The sequence below is a fragment of the Marmota marmota genome, unplaced genomic scaffold, assembly GCF_001458135.2.
Source record: "Marmota marmota marmota unplaced genomic scaffold, marMar, whole genome shotgun sequence".
NCBI lineage: Eukaryota > Metazoa > Chordata > Mammalia > Rodentia > Sciuridae > Marmota > Marmota marmota.
This window is the reverse complement of record NW_026000229.1, coordinates 41,353,105-41,363,064: the sequence shown is the minus strand read 5'-3', so window position 1 is coordinate 41,363,064 and position 9,960 is coordinate 41,353,105.

The following is a 9,960-nucleotide window of genomic DNA, read 5'->3' as shown; positions in this document are numbered from 1 at the left end:
TCTTCAACAAATGGTGCTGGGAAAACTGGAAATCCATATGCAACAAAATGAGATTAAACCCCCATCTCTCACCATGCACAAAACTCAACTCAGAGTGGATCAAGAATCGAGGAATTAAACCAGAGACCCTGCGTCTAATAGAAGAAAAAGTAGGCCCAAATCTTCATCATATCAGATTTGGCTCCTACTTCCTTCATAAGACTCCGATAGCACAAGAATTAAAACCAAGAATTAATAAACGGGATGGATTCAAACTAAAAAGCTTCTTCTCAGCAAAAGAATCAATATGTGAGGTGAATAGAGAGCCTACAGCTTGGGAGTAAATTTTCACCACTTGCACATCAGATAGAGCACTAATCTCTAGGGTATATAAAGAAACTCCACTTCTTCTTATTAAGCCAAGGGTATTAAATAATAGGGGCTCTGGCTTGATTATGTCATCTTATCCTAACCAGCTCCCAAAGGCCCCACTTATAAACACCATAGTCAGATTAAGTTTTCACCCTCTTAATACCTCACAACAGGGACTCAATTTCACACATGAACCCTTGTGAGACTCACTCAAAACACATCCAAATCATAGCACTGATACATCCCCTGCCCATTTCCCCTGACCTGTGTCTTCAAGCTTCCTTTCTCCACTGATAGTTTCTCTGTGGTCTTTAGACAGGCACGTTTCCCCACATCTTTAAAAAACCCTTTTGTATACTATTCTCCAAAATACTACTAAACTTTCTTGCTCCTTTCCCTCCCTCCAAACCCTTGAAAAGTCCATACTTACATCTTCTCTTCCTCAATACACATTCCTGTCTCAGCACACTGTAGGCATGCTCCTTGCCCCACCAACGTTATACTGAAACTACTCAAGATAAGCCACCAATGGCACTTCAAGTGACAATGCTGAGGGTCCACTTCTGTTCTCCTTCTGGCAGATATCCCCACAGCATCTGAAACTGTTGATACCTCTTGAAACTTCTTCCTTTCTTGGGTCTCTTCCCCCTGCTTCCTCTAAAATAAATTTTTCTGCAAATGCCTTGCAAAAGTAACTTAAACTCTTTTTTGTTTTGTTTCCAGAATGAATTCTTCTTATTCTACTTGCTTTCCTTGAGTGATTTTTTTCTTTAAGGACTTGAAGTACCATCTGTATGTGTCAATCAGGGTCCCAGCAGGAAACAGATGACACTCTTAAATGGGGTCATTGAGGAGATTTTTTAAAAGGGAATATTTACAATTTCTGAAAGGAATGGTTAGTACCCCAGGTCTTATTGCCCCAAGGCCTGAAGGGATTGGGAGGAAGCCATTACTCGAATCTAGAGAGTGGCTGCCTAGAGAGGGTCACTAGGCAAAAAGCTGTGCCCTTTGGAAGAGGGATGCAGCTAGCCTCTGGTGACCTGAGAAGGAGGAAGTCATGAAATAAGTGTCCAAAACTTATTCTTTTCTTGCCCTTTGAGCTTTTGCTAGTGCCTCCCATTGCTTCAACCCAACAAGAAGCCAGTGTACAGAGATGGAATGAAAATAGGTAAGGATCTTAGGGCACTGAGAAATCTGGCAAGCATGTATAGAGAGTTAAGCAGAAAAAAAAATCTTGCACAGATGCAACATCTCTAGTCCTGACTACTCTTCTGAGATCTCGAGCAGTGTTTCTGTGTCATCCCCAATCTATTCATAGTACACTCATGTGCCTTAAAATTAATTTGCCTGATTCTTCTGTATCTTCTATAGAATGATTCTTAGTCATACAACTATTTTATGTCAATCAAAAACCATGAAATAGGCCAGATGGAGTGGTTCATGACTATGATCCCAGGGGCTCAGGAGGCTGAGGCAGGAGAATCACAAGTTCAAAGCCAGCCTCAGCAAAGTAACAAGGCGCCAAGCAACTTAGCAAGACCCTGTCTCAAAATGGAAAAAATTAAAAGGTTTGGGGATGCAGCTCCATGGTTAAGCACCTCTGGGTTCAAACCCTGGTACCAAAAAAAAAAAAAAAAGGCACAAAATATTTTTTACTCTTCTTCTCTTTTGTTTCTCCCACTGAGGTCTGGTGTTTCATAGAAAAGTCATTTTGAATTTTGGCTCTGCTTTCCAATTCCATTTCTTTCATCAATACCCTGAGATGCTCTCTTCCTGCTCTCTTCCTGCAGGAAGTGCAGGAATTGAGTGATTTCCCAACTCAATTCCCTATAACTGTTCTTTTTGCCATTCTTTTATAATCTTTACACTATCGTAATTTATCTTCCTAAAAGATCAAGGCGTTCCTTTGTGAAAAACCTCTATCAGATCTTTGTTGCCTTGGCATAAAATCTAAGCTTCACATATGACCTACAATGTACTCATCTGTGCCTTTAGCATTATGCATGTGCTCATTCAACAAATATGTCTTGAACACTACAACTCTGGTAAGAGACGAGGTGCTAAGTAAGGTCTAAAAACAATAGATTGTGCACACACTCTAGCCACAAGACTGCAGGAGAATGACAAATGAATAAACAACTAAAATAAAATGACAACCACCAGGACATATTAGAGAAAAATTAACTGTTGGTGGGGTTTGGGATGTGAGAGAGGCAAGGAAATTGAATGCTGTTAAAACTGATACTTGGGAAATGAGTAGATATTATCAGAAGCAGTAAGAGTATGTCAATAGAGGGGAAAAATGCATGTTCCCATGAATAACAACATGAAATAACAAGGTGGATTCAGTGTACTGAAAATAAAGTGTTCCAACAATGGTATTCAAGAATTGTGCATTTAAAAATCATGCTTCCACTGTATGTAAATTATAAGTATTTTTTTTAATTAAAGGGAAAGTTCAGGGAATGATGAAAGAGTTCTGTCATGATTAGGGCATATTTATTTGTCAAAACATATAAAAACTCATCTATTACTATGTAAATCATTTGGTGATGATAAGCATTGAATAGTCCACTTAAGAATCTAGGTTTTCTAGCACACACATTGCATCTTAATTTTTTTTAAAGGATAACATGACCTTGGAGTTGAAAAAATTTGGACTTTCTCTGTCCGCTTCAGTTATATGAAATTGAACAAGTTACTTCTTCTTTAATTTTTCTCATCTGTAATGATAATGCCTCCCTTTGGGCTACAAAGGACTCTTTCTGGTGCTTAGCAGGTAGTAGGTAATTAATGAACATGATCTGTCAACTGTGTACTTCAGTGTGTGTAGGGTTATCAGAAAATACTGAGAGAAATGAAGCCTGAAAAGTATGCAAGGACATCTCAAAACGACTTATGTTTTGAATTTCTAGAAAAATCACCTTGGTTTCAGTGTGGAGGACTTCAGTAGAGATAGAGTAGCACGAATATCATTAGGTGAGTAGTGCAATAAAGGAAGGAACAGCCCAAATAATGGCAGAAACATCCTTCTTGCAGTAACTGGTAAGATATGGCCATCGGCTGTGGAGGCAAAGATGAGTGGTAGTGCTATTTTCCAAGAAAGGAAGCAAATTTAAAGAGGCTTTGAATGAGCTCAGTTTTGAAAAAGTTATATTTGTGATGCCTGCAGGATTCAAAGACGGATGTGTGTGGTACATAAGTGGATATGTAGTCCTGAACCCCTAAGTTATGGCAAGATATTTTATTATACATTGAGCAAACAGCAAGAATAAGATAAAAGTTAGTCTCCAAGATAGAATCAAAATAAGATCAGTCATTTGTGGAAAGCCAAGAGAGTACAAGCAAATGTAAACCAGGAGAATTACAGGAATTCTAAAATGTGATTCAGTTCATCTGGGTGTAAATGTAAGTCTCCTTGGGGAAGCAAATAGGGATTTCATACAATAAAGGAAAATGACATTTAGTTACTTTGCTGTCTATCTTCAGAAATACAGAAAGTCTGCATGGTATACCTATGAAAGAGAAGTCCAGGAAACACACACACACACACACACACACACACACATCTGTTTCTATTACTATGTGGTATGTATATTACTATGGTAGAGATTTGATTCCTTTAACTATTAAGATCTTCCAACTAATTCTTTCACCTGAGTCCTTTTGACTTCAAAGCTTGGTCTCATAAACATTAGATTAGACTGCCTTCATTGCAGATAATTTTTGATGTATTGCTGATGAAGGCTTGGGAAACATTTATATCTAATAAGGTGACTAAGTGTAACCCCTAGTTCCCCACGTATGCCTTTGAAGATAGGAGGCTGTTAGTCTAGGTTCTCTGAGAAGCAGATGCCAAGACAGGATTTGACATGCAAGAGATTTATTGGGGTAAACACCTGTGAAGGAATTAGGGGAGAGAGGGTGGAGTTGGGAGAGCTGTCTGACCCCTGTGAAGGAGAAAGGGAAGGCAGGAAGAAAAGGAACTGGATTGTAGGAGAGTTCTAAGAAAAATAGGGTGTGTTTAAGGGGATTATTTGGTAACTGTGTTAGCTTTTTGTTACTGTGACAAAATACCTAAAAAAATCAACTTAAAGCAGGAAAGATTTATTTTGGCTCACAATTTCAGAGGTTTCAGTCTATGGTCAGCTGACTCCATTGCTTTCATCCTGCAGTAAAGCAGAACATCCTGACGCAAGGGCAGAGGAGAGCTGTTCCCTCATGGCATCCAGGAAGGAGGTGGGGGGAGAGCCCGGCTGCACACCAGAAAGGAAGGGGCTGGGAACAAGATATAATCCCCAACTGTAGATAGACCCTGTGAATCACTCCATTCCACTAGGTCCCACCTCCTACATTTTCTTCACCTCCCAATAATGTAATCAAATTGTGTACCCATTAATTGATTAATCCACTGATGAGGTTAGAGCCCTTGTGTGTGATATGGTCATTTCCCAAAAGTCCCACTTCTGAACATTTGCTGAGCTTTTGGGAGGCATTTCAGATCCAAATTATAGCAGTGTCATTTCCCATTTCTATCATATAGTTGAAATCTTTAGGGTGCTTCTTAGCCCAAAGATAGTGAATTATAATGACACAGTGCATGGCAAAATGACACATTAATAAAATATTTCCTTTAGGAATAACAAGAAATTAGTAGTTACTTAGATGAAACAGAAAGCATGTATGGCCCATGTTGGGAGCGGGGTAGATGGAGAGATTTTTGAAAACTTTGCCTCATTTATGCTGTGAATCTCAATTAGGCAATACAAGCCTAAGTCTGAGGTCCCGAAAAATCAGATTACAATGTCTATCAATCATATATGACTGAGAGAAACTTGCTGCATGATTTAAGGACATTATGTTTTCATTCATTTTACAAGGTAAAATGCATTTTAAAAACTTTCTTATTTGGAAATAATTTCAAACTTACCAAAATGTTACAAAATAAGCGCAGTACAAAATAAAAAGAGTGACCAAATGCCCATATTCTTTTATGTAGAATCACCTATTTGTTGTTTTACTATATTTGATTTATCATTTATTCTCTCACTGTCCTTTTTTTCCCTGGATTATTTAGGATATATATATATATATATNATATATATATATATATATATATATATATACTTTAATAATATATATATTCTTTAATAATATATATATATTCTTTAATAATATATATATTATATATATATATATATATATATATATATATATATACACATATATATATATATTCTTTACCCCCAAATACCTCCATGTATATTTCCTAGTAATAGAGAAATTGTGTATATAATATATATTTAAAACAATTTAATCATCTACCCTCTCATTTGAATTCCCATCAAGTAAGTTTACTCAATAATGTCTTATATAAGAATTTTCTAGTTCTGGAGTCACGTCCCTAACCTTTTTAATATAAAACATGAAGTAATCTTTTGATAAAATAAATTTAACAAGGAGTCAGGATCTGTGGTGCACATTTGTAATCTTGTGGCTCCTGAGGCTGAGGCAGGAGGATTACAGGTTCAAAGCCAGCCTCAGCAACTTAGTGAGGCTGTAGGCAGCCTAGTGAGACACTGTTTCAAAATAAAAAAAAATTTTTAAAAAGGTATAGGGATATAGTTCAGTGGTAAAGTGCCCTTGAGTTCAATCCCTGGTACAAATGATATAAGGTAAAATAAATTTATCAAATAAAGTTTAAGGGCCCAAACTTGATCAGTCTGCATATTTCTTGTACATGTGGTCTAGAATTTCCTGGTACATGGTATCTCAGTAAATAAATGATGAACGAATGAATGAATGAATGAGTTTTTGTGGATGTCTACATTTCTTAAAATGAGCAAAACAAGTTACATTGGTGTTTTGCATTTTTAAAGCATTTATATTTTAAAATTTCTGTGTATACAAATAATTTAAATGTTGTTTTATAAAACTAGGTTTGTAGTAATGTGTGAGTGTGTGTAGAGCTCAAGTTCCTTGCCCATACCATTACCTTAAGTCCCTTCTCATCCCCATATCAATTTAAGCCTATTAGTGTTGTTTGAAAGTGAAATGGAAACTCAAGCTATTCTGGCATGAGAATTGTTAGCCAGTGTGACTGTCCTCTATGCAATGCAAAACATTTGCTCTCTACATCAAGGACTGTAATGAATCTGAATGTTCAGATATCACTAGTAGTCATTCTTAAAAAAAAAAAAAAAAAAATCCATGCTGGTTTCTCTGTCGACATGATGACTGACAGAATGTACATGTGGTAGGAGGCTCACTGACATGATTTCAATCATAGCTCTGTGAATGGAATGTCCAGGAAAGCTGTCCATCAGTCACTGAAATCTACACCTTGTTCCAGATGGGCCATTACATCATTCTCACATTGAACTGCAGCTTGTTGATGGAACCTGAGGATGGCTCAGCATCTTGCTTGCCATGCCAGTGACCTCATTTCAAGGACTGGCTTGTGAAAATTCATCTCCTAACTTTAGAAACTTACTATTCTACTCTTCCTATGAAGGTAGGGTCAAAATCACAAAGTTTTGACCAGGATATCTAGCTGATCGTATAGCATAAATTAAATAGTCCTGGATTCAAGTTGTATATCCAGTCTGATTTTATCAATGTAAAGGGGAAAAAACTTTGCAAAGATGACTAGAAGGGGGTTGGGGTTGTGGCTCAGTGGTAGAGTGCTTGCCTAGCATGTGGGAGACATTGGGTTGGATTCTCGGCACCACATAAAAATAAATAAATAAAATAAAGGTCTATCAACAACTAAAAAATGTTTTAAAAAAATGACTGGAAAGAATAACTTCAATGGGGTTACAGTGGTGGCTTTCAAGTAACGTTCCTATGTATGATTTATGTTATTTGATCTTTCATTGTTGGCTATAAGAAACATTTCTTTGATGATCATAAGAAAAGAAATTAAGTTTAGAAAGGGGGAGGAGTGTTTATGTATAGCCTCACATTTAAAAGTTAAACCGGTTGAAATCCCAAGCCATTTCTATCTTAGTTTCCCCATATGCCAAATGGGTATAATAATGTCAGTTGTAGATTCTGCAGAGGCAATACATTAGATAATTATATAGTATGCTTTCATTTTCTCCAAAGAATGGTGCCTATTATTGTTATTGTTATAACCGCTATACTTTTACCAAAAAGAACTTCTTTCCTTAACTCTATCAATCACAGAGAGGGAAAGAGTTCTAAATCATGACTGGCATCTTACCTGCTCTTTTGAAAGTCTAACCTAGTGGTAATTCTTTAAATGAAGAGTCTTAGAGCTAATCTCCATCTGACATGTGTTCCAACTCTAGCTTATGTCGAAAGAACTGCTTATTAGGAACAGACTTGCTTCCCTGCCTTTCATTCCTCTTTCCCCGCCCCCAGTAGAAATCCTCTACTCCACTAGCATCGCTCCTTTCAATTCCTGAATTTATAAATGCGAGAAAACCCTCAGAACATGATGTATTCTTGCAGAATGGTCTTTGGGACAAGAAGAGTGATTGACAACTGCAGAAATTACATCTGAGGTTTAGTCCTGCAGGAAAAAGGGATACAAATTGCCTGCAAATTATCCACAAGTCCCTGATGAGCCTGAGGAGAAAATTTAAGAGGCTTCAGTCTTTCTCTAACCAACATGGTCACATATCTCCTTCTGTTATAACACACAAACACCCAAGAGAAATTGTTCCCATAAAAATAGTACTTTGGTCCTTATCCTTGTCAAATGTGGTGTTAGTTAAGATGAAAATGCTGATTAAGAGGCTTTATCATGCACCAATAGTGTTCTGAATGTGATTCAAAGCAAAAGACATACATGTGCTCTGATTGACAGGTTTATAATCTACAGAAGAAATTAGATTTTATGAAAACACATGGTGTTAATTTCATAGGGTACAAATTAAATAGGCTATAACGACTTGTACTGTTGACCTTAATAAGTATACTTCACTTAAGAAGAACTAAATACAGTAGAATAATGATAATAGTAGTAATGGTTGGTGCTCAAAGGTCTAAAAGAAACAGGTTATACTCCTCTTCTAACTAAGAACACTTGAAAAGTGTGAGGTTCTAGACTTTGAAATCAGCATTCTTCCTTTGCATATATCCAAGGTATAGTGCAACTTACAACATAGTCAGCAAACCAGAACTGATCTGCAAACTTTTTGAGGTAGTAAGTTTTTGAGGTAGTAAATTGAGAATGAGCAAATATAACCTTTTATCTTAATTTGATGAACTAATTATATTCTATTAAATCTCAAAATAACAAACTGTAGATTTGTGCTTCATATGTCTTTGTAAATTTCATTTTTTTGAGTAATTTTTTTGCCTTATTTTAACTATTTGTCCATGACAAATTGAGGGAAAACTAGGTTCCCAACACAGAATTTAAGAAACATTATTCTAGTATGCTGTATAATAACTAATGAAGTAAGTAGAAACCACCCCTCTCTGCCTTAGTTTTCTTAATTGGAAAGGAGATTTAATAACAGTGCTTAACTTGTAGAGCTGGATCTAAGAATTAAGAGAAGATATATGAACATAAAGTCGTTAGCATATTTCCTGCTTTTTGTAAGTGCCCCTCAAACATTAGCTTTTAGTATTATTGAATAACAAAGACTTGAGGAGGCGCCATTCTGAATTATGTGCCCATGAGATCCAGTTTCTGTTTGAAACAGGTCTTGGTGAATGCTCCCATCATCATGTGACCTTTCTCAGGAATTAGACCACATGGTTTCACAGACCAAGAGTTCATTTACCACCAACTTGCATGAAGGAACCAACATTTGGCTTTTGGTCTTCCTTGACCTTTCAGTGTAACTGCTCCACCTTATAGTGTGGAACGTCCTTCTGTAGGTTTTCTACAAGTCATTAAATTGAGTAATTGCCACAAGCCTCAACAACTGCTTTATTCTGATCTTAATTGCTTACTAAGAGCTTTTATTTCTTTAGGACCAGTATAAAATGATTTGTCTCTCAAGGATGGCAAGTCTAGAGACCTAAACTTTGGTTTCCAAAGATGCATCAATTAAGGTGGTGCTTCATAGAACAGAGAAAATCCATCCAATCTTTTCTAGTCAGAGTGGCCAACTTTTTAAAAAAATTATTATTATTATTTTAGTTGTAGTTGGACACAATATCTTTATTTTATTTATTTTTATGTAGTGCTGGGGATTGAATCCAGTGCCCCGTATGTGCTAGGAGAGCACTCTACCGCTGAGCCACAATCCCAATGCCTGAAAAGTGGCCAACTTTTTAGAAGTGTGTTTTGGCTAATTGTCAAAATTAAAGGTGACTGCCCCTTCAGCAGGCATTCTGGTGGCCAAAGAAGGTAGCAGGCTATTTCAGAGAATAGATGCTTTATTGAGAAGAATTTAAAGAGTTTTCAAATCCTTTTTGAATTACAGTACAGCTTAATAGATAACAGGAGATTTCATAGTCATACTAACTTGGGTTCTAGTCATGGTTTTGCAATTTAACAGCTAGGCATGTCTTTGAACTTCAGTTTCCTAATCTATGAACTAGGGGCTATAAGGGCTGCTGCATAGGGAAATTCGGAAGATCAAGTGAGATAAGGCATAATGGGATAATGTTTGCATATCATAGGTG